Genomic DNA, 22,220 nt, shown 5'->3' with positions numbered 1-22,220 from the left:
CCCACACAGCCCTATTCATCCACCACATCCATGCTTGCTGGCTCGTCTTGGTTCCTCATCTGCTCAGGCTTCAACTTCAAAAATGCTCATCCTGGAGTTCAAAGCCCTCTTTGCCTCATTACCCTTTTTCTCTGTAACTCCCAGGACTACACATATGACTGAAGCTTTGCATTAGGGAATTGACAGCCAGAGCACCATGTTCCTCTGGAAACAGCTAAGCAGATTCATCATTCAAAGAGATTATGACTCAGCTGATTTGGGAAGTCAGGTGGGAGATCAGAGGCTCTGAGGGCATAATGATGGTGGTAACCAATGCATTTTATTTTGAAGGGAGGAGCTGGTTGGGTGGGAAGGTCATTCCCAAGGGATCAATTTATATTAAGAGGGCTCCAAATTCAGCACAGTGCTATGATGACCTGGTTGTCACAAGAGCACCCAACAAATGGCCCTCATAGAAAAACCTGGCCTAATTTCCCCAGGTCAAGCTCCAAAAGAAGCACAAGAAACTCAGCACGAGAACTGATATCATTTCTTGCATGATTGACATGGAAACTACAACAAGCATGTGAGGGTGAATCCCAACTACAAGTGCCTGATTGAAATTCTGATGCGACACAAGTCACCAGAATTTGTCACAACCCTATTCTGCAGTAGACAAAGATCAATTTTCAGACCGGTACCTAAATCTTCCCCTGCAGCCACAACACACACAAATGTTTCAACTCCAAGTGAGCAACTGCAGTGTATTTTGTGGATGATGCATGTTGAACCCAGGGATCTAGTCATGGAGAAAATAAATATTTAGGATGATGGAGTGTCAATCAAGTAGCCTACTTTAACCAATTGTTAAAACAAAACAAGTGTTGCTTTAACTGCATTCATCCAGTCTTGTGGAGAGTATTTAATCACACTCATAATTGTGCTTAGTAGAAAGGAAGTAAGCCACTCACTGCACGTTACCTGGTCTGTGATATGCTCTCGTAGCCATTATCTATATATGGCTGGTCCAATTAAGTTTCTGGTCAAAGTGATCCTGGCAAAGTTGATGGTCAGTGGGCTCAGTGATTGTAATATCATTGAATATCAAGAGGAAGCAGTTAGGCTCCTGTTGGAGATGGTCATTGACTGACATGTGTGGTGGAAATGATCCTTACTCTTTATATGTCCACACCTGATGTGATCACTAGCATGGACTGCTTCATTGTCCGAGGAGTTGAAAACAGAGTTAGAACTTAAGCAATTATGAATGAACAACTCTATTTCTGAACTTATGATGGAAAGAAGGTCAATAACTGAAGCAGCTGAAGATGGTTGGGCCAAGGGAATTTCCCTGAGGAATTCCCCTGAGGAATTCCTACAGCAATGAAATATCATCAATCTGAATTGTTAATTTTGTTTTTCTTCCACAAATGCTACCTGACCTGCTAAGTATGTCCAGAATATTCTGTTTTTATCTGTGATGATTTGTGGTTGGATTAACAGATATTCAATAACAACACACCATCTTTCTTGGTGCAAGGTGCGACTTCAGCCACTGAAGAATGTTATTGATCCCATTGACTTTAGTTTTATCAGGGCTCCTTGATGTCAAGTGCAGTTATTTTCACCTCTGCTCTGGGGTCCAAGTCCTTTCATCCACATTTGGACCTAGGCTATAATAAAGTCTGGCGCAGAGTGCTGCTGACAAAGCACAAACTGAACATCAATGAGCAGGTTATTGAAAATTAAATGCCACGTGATAAGATAAGATAGCTTTATTAGTCACATGTACATCGAAACAGTGAAATGTATCTTTTTGTGTAGTGTTCTGGGAGCAGCCCGCAAATGTCCCAATGCTTCTGGCGCCAATATAGCATGCCCACAACTTCCTAACTCATACGTTTTTGGAATGTGGGAGGAATGAGCACCCGAAGGAAACCCACAGAGTCATGGGCAGAACGTACAAACTCCTTACAGACAGTGGCCAGAACTGAACCCATGTCGCTGGGGCTGTAATAGTGTCACACTAACCACTACACTACCATGCCTGCTTAATGAACTGTACTTAATGTTGCCAGCAGTTCATTAACGTGTACTTATGAACTGATGGCAACACCATCCATTATTTTTTTGATTATTATCAGTAGACTAATTGGGTGTTGATTAGATTTGGATCAGGTTGAACTTAAACTGCCTTTTTAGACCAGATATATATTTGCTTGGATTGATACGAGCATTGTAAATATATTGGAACAGTTTGGTAAGAGCTTTTGCAAGTCTTTAGCACCAAAGCTAGCTGATTTATCTGGTCCCACGGGCATTCCTGCATCCAACACTTTCAGTCAGTTTACTGGGTCTGGCTAATGACCAACTTCTTGTGATGCTGGGAAACCATGGTGAATCATTCTGATGAAGGGTCATTGACCTGAAACATTAACTTGCCTTCACTCTCCACAGATGCTGCCTGACCTGCTGAGCATCTCCAGAATTTTCTTTGTACATTTTTGAATCAAATCACTCAGCATTTCTGAGTGAAGATCATTGCAAATGGATCAGCATTTTCTTCAGCATTCATTCAACAAAGATGAGGACGTTGCTTTGAGAACATCCCTTAGTTAGCTTTTAAGTTGTATGCCATCATTATTGACCGGATGTGACAGGACAGCAAGAGTTTGATCTGTTCCTTGGTTGTGAGATCACCATAACTCACTCTCTCTACAGCATTCCAGTTTTGTTGTATAGCACTTGTGTATCCATTTAACAGGTTGGAACCTTATTTTTAAATTACATCTAATACTGCTCCCAGCATTTCCCTCCACATTTCTCACTGAACTACAGTTGGTCCCTTGGCTTACTTATAATGTAAGTGATAGGTACATTGGGGAAAGAGGTCACAGATTGTTGTGGAATAAAATTCTGCTGCTGCTGCCAAAGGTTAACAGTGCCTCGTGAGTTATAATATTGGAGTCTAACCCATTTAGTGCAATAGTGTCAAAGAATATAGAGGGTGTCCTCAAGGTGCTAGCAGGATTTTGTCATTTCACAGACTATAGGGTGGTGACTTCAATCAATGCAGCTATTAGCAAGCAGATTATTATGGCAAAGACTTCCAGTAGGTTTGTGCCTCATGTTGGTTCAATTACCACTTGTGAAAACTGGACTGGATTTGTGACATCTTTAAAGCCAACATGGTCCTACCAATTCATTCTTAACAATGACTGATGAAAGTTCACTACATTGAATAATCCTGTGCCTTTGCTACCATCTGTGCTTCTTCTAAGTCTTACTCAAGATGGGTGAATACCAATTCATCAGCCAGGGGAAAAGATTGTGGTAATCAGATGGTTTTCTTGCCCACATTTGAGCTAATGCCACAAGACTCCATGGGGTCCAGAATCAACGTCGAGAATTCTTTCCTGACTCTACTATGCCACCTACCAGAGAGATGGGACGTACCCAGGCATTGTGAAGGAGTTGTTCATATGGTACAGTTCTGGGAGTAAGATTAGTCTGTGAGGCTGCTCTCCCCAGATGTTCACAAGGGGGACTTTTCACTGGGCTGGAGCGACTGGTAGGTGTTTTCTTGAAGCTTTATCATTGTGTTTAATGTAGCAGTTTTTGATACAAGTGAGCTGCTTGCTACACATTGGTGTAGGTTAGGAATCAGATATCCTTAGGATATTTGTAAAATAGACAGCGTTTCAAATGACAAATCTGTAGCTTTACGGTCAGCATAACCAACACCAGCCTTTTTAAAAGAAAATATATTCCAGATTAATTGAATGAAATTAAATTCCTCAGCTGCCTTATGCAAGATTTGAACTGGTGTCTCTGGATTACTGGTTCAGTAACTTAATCATTGTGCCATTATTCCCACAATGGCATGATACCATTAAAAATGCAGAAAGGAAAAGCAAATAATTTCCATTAAAAGGACCATATTAGAATTTCAATGTTAATCCAGCTATTAAAATCTTGCAACTATTCTGGAAGTGAAGCACAAGCCTACTGATTTTGGGAAGATGTTATTGGCAATCTATATTGTGAAACTCAATTAGCAAATGCAGTCTGCCTAAGACCAAATTCTTAGTCATCCTCGGGCTCAGTATTCAGTCGCAGATACTGAGCCCAAGGATGACTAAGAACTTGACTTTAGGTCGAGGATCTTTATGCCAAGGATCCCTAGAAAATCAATTTCCCTCGCTCCCAAAATGCATTTCCAAATTTAGGTAAGGAAATGTTTCATTTTCACAGGGATACAGATCAACATATTTTAAAGCATATAATTACACCTGCATGAATAAATTATTTTCCAAAAAAGTATTGCTGCTCTACAAAGAATTGTAAAGAAAATTATATAGGAAAGCGAGATTATGTAAATACTATGTTGCGCTCAAATCTGTAAGCTCCATCTTGGTATTGAAATATATTATTCTCGATAGGTACATTGACATGATTGTTGAATAATCTTTGGACAAACACAGTCTATAGATGAGAATGAAGAGTCTGTTGAAGGTTAAATCATGTCATTGTCAATGGACTGCAGATAAGAGGTAAGTGAGAAAGAAGCCAGAAATTATAATTAATTTGATAAATAAGAAAAACACTAGGAATCTCTCAACTTAAACCTTACAAATTTTATAATGCAAAGGGAATTTTGAACTATACAAGAAAGAATACTATGGATCACAAGTTCAGCATAAAATGTTCTGAATTCATCTCAAATCTAATCAAAGATCAATAAATCATTTTAGCCCTAATAGCTTTGTCACTGCATCACTGCTTTTAGAGCTACCAGTTATTAAAAGTAAATAGCTTTCTGTGAACATCAAGTACAGCTGACATGAAAGTGCATTTTTTTTAAAGAGCATGGTCCTTGACCATTAAGGCAAATTAAGAAAAACATGTTTTGCTTAAGGTGGTAAATCTATATAAAATTATATAGCCAATTACAAATGAAACTTTAGATCTATTCACATAAAGTTTGAGTATACTGGACAATATTAAAACTTGATATTTTGTGTGCCAGCAATGCAGGAAAGTACAAGAAGCATTTCCAGGCCAGAGAAGGAATACATAGCCAGTCAAAGCTCTGATTATTGATTTTAAACAAATGTTACTGCTGAAATTGTACATGGATATCAACACCAGAGTTAATTACAAATGACTGCCTTACTGATATGGTGGAATAATGCGTCCATTAGGATTGTCTTGAAACATGGAAAAGAATTGCCAACTTAAGAGTCTTTAGATTAAGTAGCAGGAAAGGAAAAGAGAAAACTCCACAGCTAAATATTGTGGATGCAGGAAATTGTCGTGCTCGACACAAGTACCAGTGACATACAGTAGATAAGCTTTACAAAAAGAGGTACTAGTAAGGGAGTGTCAGCAGCTGGACCTATATTTAAAAACGCCATCACAATTTTTTATGATGCCTGGCTGAGCTACATGCAAATTGATATAGTGTGATTAAGATCACAGAGATCAAGCCAAAGCTCAAAGACTGGAAGAAATGGATTTCAATTCATTGGGCAGTGGTACCAACAACAAAGAGAGGGTTGTTCCATTAGGAGAGGATTTGCTTGAATTAAGCTGGAACCATTAGGGCCATGTGTAGTCTTTAAATCAAATAGTCATGATGGTGAGGGTGGGGGTTGGGGAGCAGAGCTGGTTCGGATGAAGGAAGACTTAAAGAGAAAGGGCAAGGTGAGAGCTCAGTGTAGTGATACAGGGACTAATGATAACCAGAATGTGCCAGGAAAAGAAACCGTTGATCAAGGTCACAGTAGCAATAAAAGGGAAAAAAGCCAAAATTAAAGTATCGAGTCATAGAAAGACAGGGCATAGGAGCAGACCCACCAAGCCCCCCCTCATCATCAAGTACCCATTTTTACACTAATCCTACCCTAAACCATTTGATCACCACATTCCCATCAACTCCCTGCAGATTCTACCACTAATCTACTTACCAGTGGCATTTTACAGTGTCCAATTAACCCTCCAATCCACGTGATTTTGGGATGGAAGAGGAAACTGCAGCATGTGTAGTCACTGGGAGAACATGCACATTCCACGTGGTCATTCTTTATCTGATGCATGCTGCATTCCTAATGTGTTAGGTGATGTTGGCACAATACCAATATATAGGCATGAACATCTATTGCAGAGATGTGGTTGCATGGTAACCAAGGTTAGGAAAGGTATATTCTGAGACATTTTGCACTTTTGAAGAGTAGACAGAATGGAAAAGGTACAGCTTTGGAATTAAAGATGAGACGAGTACAGTGGAGAAATAATCTTGGTTCTGAAGATCAAAATGTAGAATCAGTTTGGGTAAAGATGAGGAATGGAATAGGGATAGAATTCACTGGTGGGGAGTTCTCTAAAGGCCTCCAAGCTGTGGTTGTAAGTAAAAATCAAAGATAGTGGGGGCATGTAATGAATTGTAATAATTGTGGGCAACATAAATCTTCATACAAATTGGACAAATCACATAGGCAAAGGTGGTTGAGAACAAAAATCATACTGTATTTAAACCATATCTGAAAGCAATATACTGTAGAACCAAATAACAGATCATGTTATTCTAAAATCCAGTCATGTGTAAAGAGACAGAATTAAGGATGTAGTACTGCTGGGGAGGAGCGATCATAACATGACAAGATCTTTACTCTCAAACTCAAGGTGAAATTCTCAGAACCCAAGGTCTTAAATTTAAATAAAGGCAATTGCAAAAGTTATGAAGGCTGTGTTGGCCAGAAATAACTAAAAAAAAGATAAAAGAGGGAATGTTCTATAATTCTCAATAAAAATATATTCCAGTGGTAAATAAAGACTCAACAAGGATGATGATTCATCTATAGTTGAGAACAGAGTTGATTGTACAACATTTAAAGTCTAATAGTGTGCAAGAAGACTGGGAGAATTTCAGAAACCAGAAAGCTGAGTGAAATCAAAATGAAGAGGAACGGAAGGAACTGAATCTACCAAGGTCACGGTAGCAATAAGGGAAAAAAGCCAAAATTACAAGTATAGAGTCATGGAGACACAGAACATAGGAACAGACCTACCCTAAACCATTTTATCACCACTTTCCCATCAACTCCCTGCAGATTCTACCACTCATCTACTTACTAGAGGCAATTTACAGTGTCCATTTAACCTTCCAATCCACATGATTTTGGGATGAGAGAGGGGGTGGGAGTAAACCTGCATTTGGCCCATATTCCTTTCAACTTTTCCCATCCATATACCTCTTCAAATGTCTCTTAAACATTGAAATTCTACCTGCCTCTACTACTTCCTCTAGCAACATGTTCCATATGCCCACTACCCTCCGTGGAAAAATTTGCCCCTCACCCCCTTTAAATCTTTCTCCTCTCATTTTAAACCTATGCCCTCCAGTTTTAGACTCCCCTACCCTGGAAAAACAAACTGTGACCTTCCACTCTACCTATGCCCCTTATGATTTTATAAATCTCTAAGGTCACTCCTCAGCTTCCTTCATTCCAGGGAAAACAGTCCCAGCCTATCCAGTCTCTCCTCATAACAAGTCCTCCAGTCCCAGCAACATCCTTGTGAATCTTTTATGATCCCTTAATCACATTCTTCATATAGTATGACAACCAGAACTGCACACAATATTCCAGGTGTGGTCTCACCAATGTCTTGTACAGCTGTAATATGACATCCCAGCTCTTGTATTCAACGTCCTGACAGATGAAGGCAAGCATGCCATACACCTTCATCACCACCTTGTCTACCTGTGTCGCCAATTTCAGGGAACTTTGTAAGTGTACCCCTAGGAATCTCTGTTCAACAACACTCCCCAGGGTCCTGCCATTCACTGTATATGTCCTACCTTGGTTTGACTTCCCAAAATGCATCACTTTGCACTCATCTCAGTTAAATCTATCTGCCATTCCTCTGCCCATTTTCCCAGTTTATCTAGATCATATTGCAACTTTAGACAACCTTCTTGGCTGTCCACCATACCATCAATTTTGATGTGATCTGCAAACTTACTAATCATGCTACCTTCATTCTAATCCAAATCATTAATGTCTATTGCAAACAACAGGGGACCCAGCATTGATCCCTGCAGCACGCCACTGGTCACAGGCCTCGAATCTGAGAAACAACCTTCCACTCTCACCCTCTGACTCCTTTCATCAAGCCGATTTTGTATCCAATTGGTTAGCTTAGCCTGGATCCCATCATGAGCTAACCTTCTGGACCAGCCCACCATGCAGGACGTTGTCAAAAGCCTTGCTACAAGGATGACTTACTTCCACACCAGTGCTGTGGGTTTAGAGATGACTGCCAAGGCCAATGTGGGATCTGCAGACTCTTCCCAAGACGGGATAGCTGATGCCTGACAGAGCATTAGGTTATGAGGTGTTGTGTTCTTTCCGCCATTGACTCTAGGCATCATTTTCTAGACCAATAGAGGAGATTCCTGATGCCTTCTAAAAGCTCCTTCTCTACTTTGAGCAGTCCTGGGCCAGAGATTCCCAGGAGCATTGGAGTTGTTGTATGTAATCAAGGATTTGAGCACATCCCTGAATCTTTTCCTCTATCTGCCAGATAATTTCTTACTGTGACAGAGCTTGGAATAGTATATCTGTATTGGAACTCTGATGTCAGACATACAAACAATGTAGCATACCCACTGGAGTCAACAAGTGTAATTGGTGCTCAATGCTGGAAATGTTGGTCAGCTAATAGTGGATCCGGAGTGTTGTATGCAAATAGCATTGGTGGTGTTTTACCCCCAGTGTATCAAAGTGTCTTCTATTTGTAGTCCAACACTCTAAAGCATATAAGGCAGTTGTGAAAGTGTTGTGAATTTCATCAAGATGTCTGTCTTTACTATGAGATGGTTCTGGATATACGGGAGGTGTTCATCATGAACCTCTATTTCATAGGATGGTGTTGTACAGTAGAAGGAAATCAGTAGAGGATCTCTTGCCTTGTGAATGCTGAGTTTAAAGCCCATCCTCTCGTATGCTTCAGCAAAGGTGAATGATTTTCAACTTGGCCTCTTAACGTGCACAATTGCAAGCATCATTTCCATACCGCAACTCAACTTCAAGTGAACTTGAATTTGTAGTATAGAATCCGAAATTAAACAGTTTCCCATTGGTCCTGCAGATTAGCTCCAATCTAGCAGTAAGCTTGAGGGTGGTGAGGTGAGGCATAGTGATGAGTACAAATGAAAGTGTCAGGTGAAGGATGTACACTTACTTGACACCAATTTTCACTGAGATTTGCACTGTTGTGTACTCAGTGGTGGTAAGGATCTTGGCTTGCATGCTATTATGAAGCAAATATAAGGTGGAGGTAAATTTCTGTAAACATGCGACTTCAAGGAGAGTACTCAATAATCACTCACTATTGAGGCCTTAGCAAGGTAGTAAAGGCCATATATCATGGCTGCTCACTGCATTCCTCATGGAGTTGCTGTGTAGTGAAGATCATGCCCACAATGTTCTTAGGTGGAAGGAATCTACACTGCACTTCAGGAACCAGCTCTTCAGCCACTGGTGGTGGTGGAGGATTGATTTTCCTTGTGGCAGAAAATAGGGAAGCCCCCCCTGTAGTTACCACAGTTGGATTTGTCCCTTTTATAGAAGATAGTTTCAATTACAGTGTCCAAGATCCTCTGGTACATCCTCCTCTTCTCAGGTATGGACCATGAGGTTATGAATTTGTGACTGATGCTCTAACTGCCGCCTGTTAGACTTTCAGCAAGGATACTGTCTGCTCACACAATTGTGTTTTTAAGTTAGCATTTGGATGTTTGACTTCCTATTGGTCAGAAATGCCAGCAAGGTAGGACTGAATTGGCTGCTTTGGGATAGAGTCAAGCATGTGCACATCAAGGAAGGTTGGAGAGATCTTCAAAGTATTTCTTTCAGTAGGCGCTAGCTGCCTCTGTATCCTTGATCACTTAACCTCCATTCTTGGTTCTCAGTTGGATGACAGCTCAGGTGCATTTGCTGTAGCATCAAAGAGCCTGTGCATATTGTGGCTTCAGCAAGATGCTGGGCCTCTTGCACTTTTCACGCAGTATCTGTTCTTCAGGTCATGGATTTTCTGCCGAACTTTGGCCTTTGGCATCTGTAGAGCTATTCCTTTGTCCATGAGACCTGATGGAGCTTACAATCGAGGAACCTGATGGACTTGCAGTTGATCAGCTCCTGCATCTCTTGATCATTCTCATTGTTTTTTTGGTTGGAAAGCCATCAGTCTCTTCAAAGGCACTAATTAAGGTGGATTTCAGATAGTCTATATACTGCAGGCACTCTATGGCTCCTGTTACCTAGGAGTTGACGGTTGTCGAAGAGACAACATCTAAGAAAAGCTGCCTTTGCTGGCACCTTAATAACGACAACACTGATCATCTTGTAGCAACATTTCTTTTGATACTGGTGCTTTGGGGTCAAGCTGAAGAGACAAAGTTTGGTGGACCTGCTGCAAGGGTTTTTTTTTAAAAAGAAAACTGACTACAGAAAGAATGGATGCACGAGTTGTGTTCTTCCAGAAGTCCCTAGATCTGGATAGGTTACAGTAGTTTGGAAAGTTACTAATGTAATGCTGCTAGTGATAGGAGGGAGCAAGTAAGTATAGGCTGCTAGGAAGCAGTAAGCCACAGTCAGAGAGGTTATAAATATAGTAACCAGTAATATCAGAAAGAATCAGCCTTCAAACAACTTCCAACTGTAACTTACAAGCAGTAAATGGCTTTGAAATTACAAGGACAGCTACATAAACAAACATGTCTGTGAAGGGAGCAGGCTACCAGCTCACAGCAAGTGGCCATTTAGAGATGTGCTGTACAAAATGATAAGATCATGAAAGATATGCATTGGCCAAACAACAGGCCTACGTAAATTTGAATTATATTGAAACCCCAGCCACAACTACACTGAAAGGGAAGTGAAAAATCCATTAATATTGAAAAACAATAGTTCTATATATTGGACACCTTGAAAGGCCAAGACATTTAGCACCACTGCAACACAGATAAAGGGGACCTTATGTCTCAAAACCAATTAATAAGGATGGGCCCATATTGTAGTTCAGAAGAATAAAGGGTCACCTTACTGAAAATTAAAAAATTCTGAGGAGTACTGATAAGTTAGATACTGGGAGGATCTCTGTCCTCAAATGGGAATCTGGAACAAGGGAGATGACTATTTACGGCATGGATGAGAAGGCACTTGTTTTCTCAGAGTCCTGAATCTTTGAAATTTTCTACACTGTGGAGCTGTGGAAGTTGAGTTATTGAACATATTTATTGTTTGCACAGAGACACAGAGAGATGTTTGGTCTATAGGGGAAATCAAGGTTTATGGGATTAGGCAGGCAAGTGTTGCAGCTAAAATGAGATTAGCCATGATTTTACGGAATGGTGAAATATGTTTGTAGGATGCACAGCCTACCCCTGCCACTATTTCCTATGATTTAAAGTCACGAGTAGGCTTCAGATACATACCACCACCCAATGTGACATCTGCTACCTCCAGAAACACTGCCCTCAGAAGTTAAAGAAGCTGAGACTCTCTCTCTCTGTATACACTGTAAATTGCCCTGATCATGACCCACCCAAATGCTCCCCTCTTTGAAGATCACATGCATGCTTTTCCTTAACAGATTCTTGCTGCTGCTGATGGATACTATGTTCCTCATTTGATGGCCAACATAAAGCAGCCATGGTGCCGTCCATCCAGATGTTCTGGAAATCAATGTTAAAAAATTATAAAAATCCTGACTTCCAGTGATGTCCACATGAAGCTTACATGTTGGTCCTGTGACTACGTGGGTTTCCTCCAGGTGCTCGGGTTTCCTCTCATGTCCCAAAGATGTGCTGGTAGATTAACTGGCCACCATAAGTTACTTCTAGTGTAGGTGGACTACAGGAGAATTATGGGGGACTTGATGGCCGTGAGAGAAAATAGGTTATGGGGAAATAAAGGGTGGAATGGCACTGTTGGGAATAAACCAAGAGTTGGCAGAGACTCAGTGGGTTGAATGACCTCCTTGTACGTCATAAGGAACTGAGAAATATGTGTAAAATGAAAAACAATCTTGATCATTACAATTTTTACTCTGAAGTGCAATACCATATGAAAGTAACTAACTTAATTGAAAACAAAGATTTCTGTCTTGACTAAACCAACATCCAAACTTATTTATAAGCTAATGCCAATCTTGCAAAACTTGAACACTTTAAAAAGCAATAAATATCAACTAACTTTGTCAATGTGTGAAAGTTGAATTAGCCACTTCAGGATTATCGACTATGATTGATCAACAACATGAAAAGCTCAACATGTCAGACCTTACAGAAATTATGAGCATTCTATATTTATAATCATGGCAGATTAAATTTGTTATACTGTACAAGAAACCTTACTGTCTCTTGGAAAACCATTTCAAAGTAGCTTGCTCCTGTTAGTAAACGCATAATACCATTAAAGTATTCTGTTTAAAATTTGTGGATTTCAAAGAAATTACTTGTGGATTACTTATATAATAATATCAAACCAGAGACTAAGGCCCAAAATTTTACCCCTGCCCATTGCATAGCTACCCAAGTTCAACAACAATGCTGCTACTTAATATTGTGTGAACTGGATAGAAAGAAAATATAAATCCAAGGGAAATTGTTCCCACTTCAAATCCTGCATTCTTTTGGCCAAGTTACATCTACTAGAGGAAACTTTGGGAAATTCTGCTAGGTATGCAGGTTTAGAACCTTAGAGTGCACTGACACAGAGATGAAGCTCACTGTAGATTTTCAGACCCCTGATACTAATGAAGCTTACAAGAACTGTGCAATACATTGCAAGAACTTAGGTTTCATAAGAACAACAATACTACTTCTGATAACCCATCTATCAGAACCATGTTAAAATCTAGCAAATTTTGTATTAAAGTTCCAATAACTATCAAGAAAGAATTTTTTTTCTTTCTGTGGTACCTGGTGTATCTAAAAGATTGAAATTGAGCACCAAAGGTGCCTGATTCAGTGTACTGCACAGAGTATCAAAAGACTACTACCCAATGGGTCCAGGGAGAGTGATTCAAAGCTATTGCAAAATACATACAAATTGTGTATTTGGTGATTTCCGAGAGGTATTGTTTTGACCTTGTACACAAACTTGATTCAGGTGAACGAGGAGGACAAATTGGATTTGAACAAAGAAACGTGCAAAAGTGAGCACCATTTTGATTAAGACGACATGCAGCCAGAAATTCACTCCAGAAATTTGGTTTTATCTCTGAAGAATCATAGGCAGCAATGTTCTAATGCATCTCACACTTCTTAAAACCCACATATAGCGGCTGATTTAGAAGCAATAATCCCATGCATTTAAATTCCAGGTGAAAGGCAAGGGTGCAGTCCATTGATATGAAGACAAGAGTTGGCACATCTTTTCTTGGCAAAATATCTATGGATGCTGGGAAACATACCATTTCCAATGGCAGTCTTCAGCAATCCTTTTAAGGACCACCAGTTAGGCTTCTATAAACTTAGGTATTGGTATATTATTGTCACTTGTACCGTGGTACAGTGAAAAGCTTGTCTTACAAACTGATCGTACAGGTCAATTCATTACACAGTGCAGACATTGAGTTAGTACAAAGTGCATTGATGTAGTACAGGTAAAAACAGTAACAGTACAGAGTAAAGTGTCACAGTTACAGAGGAAGTGCAGTGCAATAAGGTGCAAGGTCACAACAAGGTAGATCATGAGGTCATAGTCCATCTCATTGTATAAAGGAACCGTTCATCAGTCTTATCACAGTGGGGTAAAAGCTGTCCTTAAGTCTGGTGGTACGTGCCTTCAGGCTCCTGTATCTTCTACCCGATGGAAGAGGAGAGAAAAGAGAATGTTCTGGGTGGGTGGGGTCTTTGATTATGCTGGCTGCTTCACCAAGACAACGAGAGGTAAAGACAGAGTCCAAGGAGGGGAGGCTGGTGCCAGTGATGCACTGGGCTGTGTCTACAATCCTCTGCAGTTTCTTGCGGTCCTGGGCAGAGCAGTTGCCGTACCAAGCCGTGATACATCCAGGTAGGATGCTTTCTATGTTGCATCGGTAAAAGTTGGTGAGAGTCAAAGGGGACAAACCAAATTTCTTTAGCCTCCTGAGGAAGTAGAGGCACTGGTGAGCTTTCTTGGCCATGGCATCTACGTGATTTGACCAGGACAGGCTGTTGGTGATGTTCACTCCCAGGAACTTGAAGCTGTCAACCCTCTTGACCTCAGCACCATTGATGTAGACAGGTGCATATACACCACCCCCTTTCCTGAAATCAATGACCAGCTCTTTTGTTTTGTTGACATTGAGGGAAAGTTTATTGTCATGACACCATTCCACAAAGCTCTCTATCTCCTTCCTGTACTCTGACTCATCGCTATTTGAGATACAGTCTAGAAACAGCTAATTCTAACCAGTCTTTTACACAACTTGGCAATCAGCTTATGAAACAAATAATGCACGCATAATTGGTATTTTTTTTAAAAGGGGTAAATAGTGATTTTAGGTTCTATATTCTGTTTCTTAATGTTTAAATCTGCCAATTTAAAATGAGGACCACAGAAAATCAAGCACCCCAAATTCCTTTCTGCTCACTACCACAGTTCATTAAACACATGTTGAATAAGTTCTTAGAGACTGCAAAAAAAAAACACACAAACTGCTTGAAGAACTCAATGGGTCAGGCAGTATCTGGTTAACATTTTGGGTCAGAACTCGTTATCGGGATAAGTTCTTGCCTATTTTACCTTGCCAGAAATATATATTCATTATAAATGGGACACAGATTTGACATTCTGAATTTGCACCCATGTCATATCTTATTCCAAGAGCCTTGAAGACGCTCACACAAACTTGGTCCCATGTTGCTCTGAACATAAACTTCCAAAATAAAAAAATCCTGGATTTTAATATTGATAACCTCTTAATTTTGGGTGTAATGTATTAATAACTTAATAGACAACAATCGCAAGTGACAGTATGTGCAAAATCAGAATGAAAAAGTTTTGTTGAACTTTCGTGCTCCTCCAAAAGATCTCCAAAAATAGACCACATTAAAATGCACTAAGGATGTGAATTTGAGGTCTTCAAACCTAATCGTTAATTTATTTATAATTTTCCATTGGATCCAAATGGATTTTTTGATAAGTGAACTAAGTTTTAATTATTGCCAAACAACCTCTCTGGTGCTGAAAAGTGACTTCAACAAGAGTAAAGTCTCATCCATATAGATTTTGATTATTAGAGTTACAAAAACAACATTTTCTCTCTCATCTTTCAATCCAAGATTGTATACTTCCTGTATATGATTTGGCATGCAATTAAATATTTTAAATTACTCCTCTTGGTTCATAAATCTTAGCTTGGGAAATATTCTTCCATTTGATTCATTAAGAAGATAAACAACTGCTTTCCTTAAGTTCCAGATCTCCTTTAGAGAGCACTGCACTGTTTTGGATTTCTAAATGCACAAGCTCATTAAATGTCTATGGTCAAGTTTAAGAGCAAGTGCACTCACTCGCTACAGACTGTAAATTCTAAACCAATATCTTTATCCCTACAGTCTTATGGACTCAGAACCTCAGAGCTTTTAAAAAAATGAGAAAAATATGTTTTCTAGCAATTGTTGATCAAGACCAATGAAATATTAAAAGAAAAAGTTCTTTAAAATTCAAAGGAATTATAACTGAAATACAATTTGTTCTTAAATAATGGCAGTAGAAAACATGTAATACAACATGAACATTCTTCTCTTCAGAAACTATACCATCCATTTTATTCCAATGCAGTAACTTGTTATCAATGCGTTGATATATAAACAAGTCGTAACAACATTAAAATCACTTCCTATCAACAAAGGTTTAAATTCATCATCCACCTGTTCCATGTTAAAAACAGAAGGTACCACCGGTCAACTGCAAATTGTGCAATACTGTATGTGGTCCTTACTATCCCAGCTATGACAAGCTATGTTATGGCCATTGTTTAACACTGAATTATTTATTTTTAGTTTGGGGTTGGAGATGGTGGGTGGTGTCAAAGTAAATTCATCACAATTGTCAGTTTTGAGGAACCATTTTAAATGCTTGCTGAATTGACGTATTGTAACAATTGAGAATTATAGAATCTTTTAAATTTCATTTGTTTTAAATGAAGCTATTTGGAATCACATTTTCTTCTCAAAGAACTTTCCTGAAGTATAATTTCCAAGATTGTTGCTTGGAAGTAACATAAGTAAAATAGTAGTGACTCTCACATTTATCAAAAACAGAAATTACTGGAAATATTCCGCAGGTCAGACTGCATCTTTGGGAAGAGAAACAGAGTTAATGCTTCAGGTCAAAGTCAGAATTGCGAAGGATAGAAAAGAAGCTTGTTAAGGTATAGGGATGGTGGGGGAGGGGTATATCTCTGAACAGGTAAAACCCAGGTGACCATGCAGATAAGCTGTAGTCAAGGTTATCTCTTCAATGAGTGAGTGGGAGCAGTTAGAGAATGAGGATGTAGACAAAAGAGAAAGGAAGTTGTGAAATGCAGAGCAGGAGGACAAGCCCAGCAGATCAGGCTGGGCATGTCCTCCACTCCCAAAGAAAAAAGAAACAAGCTGAGCTAATACCACAGATGGATGGCTGATACAGATCGAGGGATCAAGTTATCTGAAGTTGAAGAATTCAGCATCGAGTCTAGAAGGCTGCAACACGCCCAGAGAGAAAATGAGGTGCTGCTCCTCAAGCTTGCGTTGGGCCTCATTTTGGCAATATAGGAGGCCACAGACCAATAGGTCACAGTGGGAGTGGGATGGGGAATTAAAGTGGCAGGCAACAGGAAGCTCAGGGACACTGCTGCAGACCAAACACAGATGATCTTCAAAGGATGAGGGCTCAACATTTAGATCCCAGTGTACTACATTCAGTATTGGCTATGCGGTCTCCTTATACTGGAGAAGCCAAATGCAGATTTGGTGATCGCATACAGTGACAACTAGAGAATTGCAGTGGACAAGGCCACACATGAAAAGCGCTTTGACTCAAGTCAAATTACACATCTTAGACAAACAAATGAAAAAAAGCTACCAAGTTTAAACAATTTGTTATCTTCCTTTATTTACATGCTAAATGCTGAAAATGTCAAGCCTTCATGCAGATTTCTATTCCATAGCCAGGTGTAAAAGTCGCTCACGTTCTGCAGGCATCGGAAAAGAGGAAGTTCTCACCTAAGATTGCTGCATCTTCAAAGCAAGTGCTGCTGCTTTACTCAAATTCTGGACCATATTTAGAGAAAAATTAGAGAGAGTGTTTGAATTCCCACAAATTGAATTGACTCATTTGTAACAAGTAACAATGCTTGGACCTAAACTCAAGATATTCTTCTAGTCACATGCAGAAAGACATGTGAGAATATTCATATAACTGGGAGAATTAGAGCATCTGTGTCTTTAGTATTCATGTGTAATAAAATGCAAACATGAAAATTGGCACCAGTCAACATTGGTGAGAGAGAAAAGAAAATTTAAAAATCGGCGGTGCAGAAAGTCAACAGTTTTAAATTCCTGGGGGTTAACATATCAGATAACCTGTCCTGAGTCCAGCACATAGATGCAATCACAAGGAAGGCATGCCAGCATCTTTATTTTCTTAGGAGGTTAAGGAAGTTCAGCTTGTCACCGAACACTCTAACAAACTTCTACAGGTGTACTGTTGAATGTATTCTGACAAGTTTTGTCATGGCCTGGTACAGCAATTTGAATGCGCAGGAATGCCAGCAGCTGCAGAGAGTGGTGAACTCAGCCCAATACATCAGGGGCACATCCCTCTCTACCATAAGTAGTATCTACAGCAGGCACTGCTTCAAGAAGACAACATCCATCAAAGATCCCAGCCAACCAGGCCATGCCACCTTCTCATAGCAGATGGTATGAAGCTATAGGCAGAAGGTACAGAAGCCTGAAGTCCCAGTTTAGCAACACTATGATCACTTTGCACTACAATGGACTTTGTTTCTTTTGTTCTAATTGTGTTCTTGTAAAAATTGTGCATAATTTATGTTTAATTTACATTTTTCTTGAGAATGCTGCTTATATGATCTTATGTGCCTGTGATGCTGCTGCAAGTAAGTTTTTCATTGCACCTGTGCATACATGTACTTGTGCAAAATGACAATAAACTCAACTTTGTCTTTGAAAATTATTTCATCTCTTAACCTGCATAAAGGAGTAAGGCTTTAAACTAGAGATAGTATTCTTGCCAAGGCAAAAACAATTCAAGGCACACTACAGATAGCCCCAGCAGGTGCAGGCAATAACATATGGAAATGAAAATTCAAATACACACTTTTTCTTTCTGTCACCACCAAAATGTACATGAACATGCATTTGATGCTCCTTCAGTTTTTCCCCTTAGGCTGATACTGAGGTTTAGTATTTGTAGTGAAGTACTAGGCTGACATGTACGGAATAATCACATGTAGAGCAAGTAATTTCTCAAGCTCTGAATACTAGATTGACATTCGGAAGTATTTGTACTTCATGAGAAAACTCCCCTCCCCACCTTTCTGTTGTATATGGGAGATTGGGCTCTTTAGAATTGTTTTCACCTGGATGGCGGCCACAGATAGCCACATAATAGCATTTCATTAGCAAATGATTTAAGATCTTAAGTTAGGATAGAGCACAGCACGTCAATACTCTAAGCAGAGTACAAATGTTTTATTTCTAAGTTAATTTAACCGAACATTCAAACTGTAAGGCACAAGATATTAAACGTTTATAGCATGCGAAAAAAGCTCATTTCTAACTCAATGCAAGTATTATCTAATTTGACCAACACCCAGTTTATTTTTTAACATTAGTACTGAATTTGCTTCCACCACCATTTCAGGCTGTGCATTTTTCACAGAAACAAATTGCATGAAAAAGATTCTCAAGTATATACATATGTTGTTCAAATAATCTTTGACCTGTATCTTCTGGTTACAGAAAGTCTGGCAAGTAGATACAATATTATCTTTTTTGACGCCATCAAAGCAAATACTCTTGAACACCTATAAGAATCTCTCTTAACTCTTCCTACACTAAGAGGCAACAGTATTAGGCTTGATATCATTATTGAAGTTGCTGTACTAACAAGTCCTGAGACAAGGCATGACTGAGACGATAATACAGATACACAAGTGAATCGATGAATTCATAAAATGTCATTTTCTTCTGTTCTTAGCAAATTTTAAAACTATATTCACTTTTTCTCTGGCTTCTTAATCCATTTCTTCTCATTAGTCAATATAAAAAATATGGAAATAGCTTTTAATGTTGCTGATTTGCATCAAAATATAGTACTAATTTTAACATTAAATAAAAATGAAACTTAGCATTTCTACTGCAATACTGCCACTTAATCAATACCTAGTGAAAATATATGCAAGATATTTACTGTTAGAACTACAGATCAAGGAAGTATACCATCATAATCAGAAATCTGCAGTATCAAATACTATTGCTACAACTGCTAGATGTTTTTGCTAACAAAAAATTAAAGCTTTCATAAGTGAGGTGAAGGAAGTGGTTGCTGAGCTGCAGCCCAGCACAGCACTTCAAGATATCTTTGGAATACTGAAATGGATATAAATTATAGATTAGTCAAAAATCTCTCGTCAAGTTACTCAAGCTACATGGCAAATTCTCAAATGCTGCTGCAGGATGTCATCGAATGGCAAAATTGTTGCCAGAGAACAATGTGAGATGAATGATTTAGTTTGAGGCGAACTACTTTAAATAAATACTGATATAAGCAGTCCATTTGCATGCCTCTAAGTATGTTGTCATCACTAATATTTGACTGTCTTAGCTATTGAAGAGCTTTTTATCAGTTCTGTGATACCTCTATCTAGCATCAGGAAGATACCCATCTCACTGGACCTACCAACAACTGGTAATACTGTCATCATCAATGAAGTTCACTGGCTGCCTTCCTGACCAAAGGATACCATATGGTATCACACAGATGGAAGGGAACCAGAAAGCAGCTGGAGCAGAAATGCAACATGGATAATACTAATTATAACCTTGTATGTTATAGTAGCAGAGAGAAATTACAAATGGGAAAAAAAACAGAAAAAAAATTGCAAAATTGCACAAAGGCAAAATTAGAAATTTGGTTTTGAAACAGAATATTCATTCACAGTCGGCTAACAACTACTACAATAGCACGAGGCACCAAGGGTAGTACTTATACTTGATATACACATTTGAGCAAAGAAAACAGACTTCACCATTTTAACAGCAACTGATCTTCAACTTCTTTAGCCAATTCAGAGTGATGGAATCATACATCTTTGACACAAGCAGTTCCCGAGAATTAATATTTTGTCGGAACCAATGAAAAAGCTGTTAATTATGATGCATCAGCAATAATGCTCCCACAGTATTTCTCAAGAACTCATAAGCTGATTAATCAAAGAAATATTAATAGATTCCTCAATGCACAAGTGCAGTCTGCACTTTGGCAGGGGCATAAGGAGACATTCAAGATTAAAAACAGGCATTATACTTAACGATATCTTCTGATGATTAAGCTCTCAACATTCCCAAGTTGCTCCACTACAACACAGATCCTGAACCTGATAGTATCAGTTTCTTGGGTGAAAACCCTTCCAAATGTTCATTTATTAACTATTGGTTAAGGTGATATAAAATATTTGTGCCAGTTTGCAGATTCTCTATTGATTTAAATAGATAATAGATTTAAAGTATAACATTTTCCTCTTTTCAAGGAATATTTTAAAAACATTTTTCAAAAGGAAGTCTTCAGTGTCATGCTAAGTACAGACAAATTTTCTTGCAGCATGCTTTGCGTCTACATCTGTTGTTCTATTAGAATTGGAAGTGAGGGCAATCAATCCTAGCCAATTTAGTGCTACCGTATTTGGAATATATTGGGGCAGTTGTGGATTTACTGCAAAGTTGAAAGAACGATATCATTTCAAAAGTGACGAAAATATCAGTGTGAAGAGCGATGGCAGGAGTCTGTAACACAATCATTAAGCCAAATACACAGATGCATTATTCCTTCACGTGACTGTACCGCGGAAGATTTTTTTTTAAATCATTTAGTCCTTAAACTCACTCATTCTGCAAGTTTGGTAACATAAATTAAAGGACCACGTTAGCAAATTTGTGTTTTGCCTGAACCATTTCTAGAAAATCCTTAATACATGGATACTAAATTTTCTAATATTTAAACAGAATGCATACTATAGAAAATTAATCAAGATGCTTCATGGTCACACAATTATATACCTTGAGTCATGTTACTTACACCATTCCTTGCTTAAGTAAACTACACAATTCATTATTATGGGTAATGTGGGTTGAGAATGTTCTGATGATGATTCCAGAAAGGGAGAAGACCAACATTGAATACCTTAATAAACGGATGGCTAGGATTACATTGCTCTTGAGTGTTCAGGATCATGTTCAGGAGCAATCCGAAACACAAGAATCAAATATCTTGGAAAGAGAAAACTTTTTATTTCTCTCTGAGATACATTCACACAAAATACCAACCATATGCCATTGTGCGCAGTAAACTTCTTACAAGCATGACTCTTAATTATTTTAACTCCCCTATCAAGGAACCATAGAAGAGAGATGGTAACTTTCAATTTAGTTTTAAAGTCGATATGATAGGCAGAGCTAGTCTCTTTGGATTTCATATGTGAAATATGTTGTCATTCATCTCTCGTTAGTATTACACCTTGTACTTAAAACAATATTTATTACTTACAAGACTTCGCGACGCATGGTAAAAGTTGGTGTCTTACGCCCGGTGCATTGATACAGAAGCAGGAGTCCCAGCAAAACCTTCGCAGTTCACATATTCAATTATTTCGAATGGGAAATATTAAGAAAACTAAACTTTTAAGATGCATATATATTTCAAACGATCGAAACAAATGGATGTCAGAACAGGAAATGTCAAGCCCAAAACAACCGAAGACGACCAGAATTAATCACAAAGCCCCCAGAGCAAAGAAGTATTTTTGTCCAACCGTAACAAAGCCGACATGAACATTTCACATTTTGATTCAGGAGAAAGTTCAACATGGTAGCAAGTGTTTTAAATGCGGTTTTACATTCCTAACTAAAAAATGTTCTCCAGAAATAACTAAGAAATAACAATGCATAATCGAGATCCCTC

The 22,220-nt window shown here is 38.8% G+C and overlaps 1 protein-coding gene across 2 annotated transcripts in view; it reads right to left on the bottom strand.

The window, feature by feature from the left end:
* Positions 1-22,220, bottom strand: part of kcnip4a (potassium voltage-gated channel interacting protein 4a) — an 850,536-nt gene that overhangs the window by 827,940 nt on the left and 376 nt on the right. The gene's annotated exons all lie outside the window — the stretch shown is intronic.

Source organism: Pristis pectinata, chromosome 2 (assembly GCF_009764475.1).
Source record: "Pristis pectinata isolate sPriPec2 chromosome 2, sPriPec2.1.pri, whole genome shotgun sequence".
Taxonomy (NCBI): Eukaryota; Metazoa; Chordata; class Chondrichthyes; order Rhinopristiformes; family Pristidae; genus Pristis; species Pristis pectinata.
Note: the sequence above shows the minus strand (reverse complement) of the source record. Positions and strands in the feature narration are given on the sequence as shown.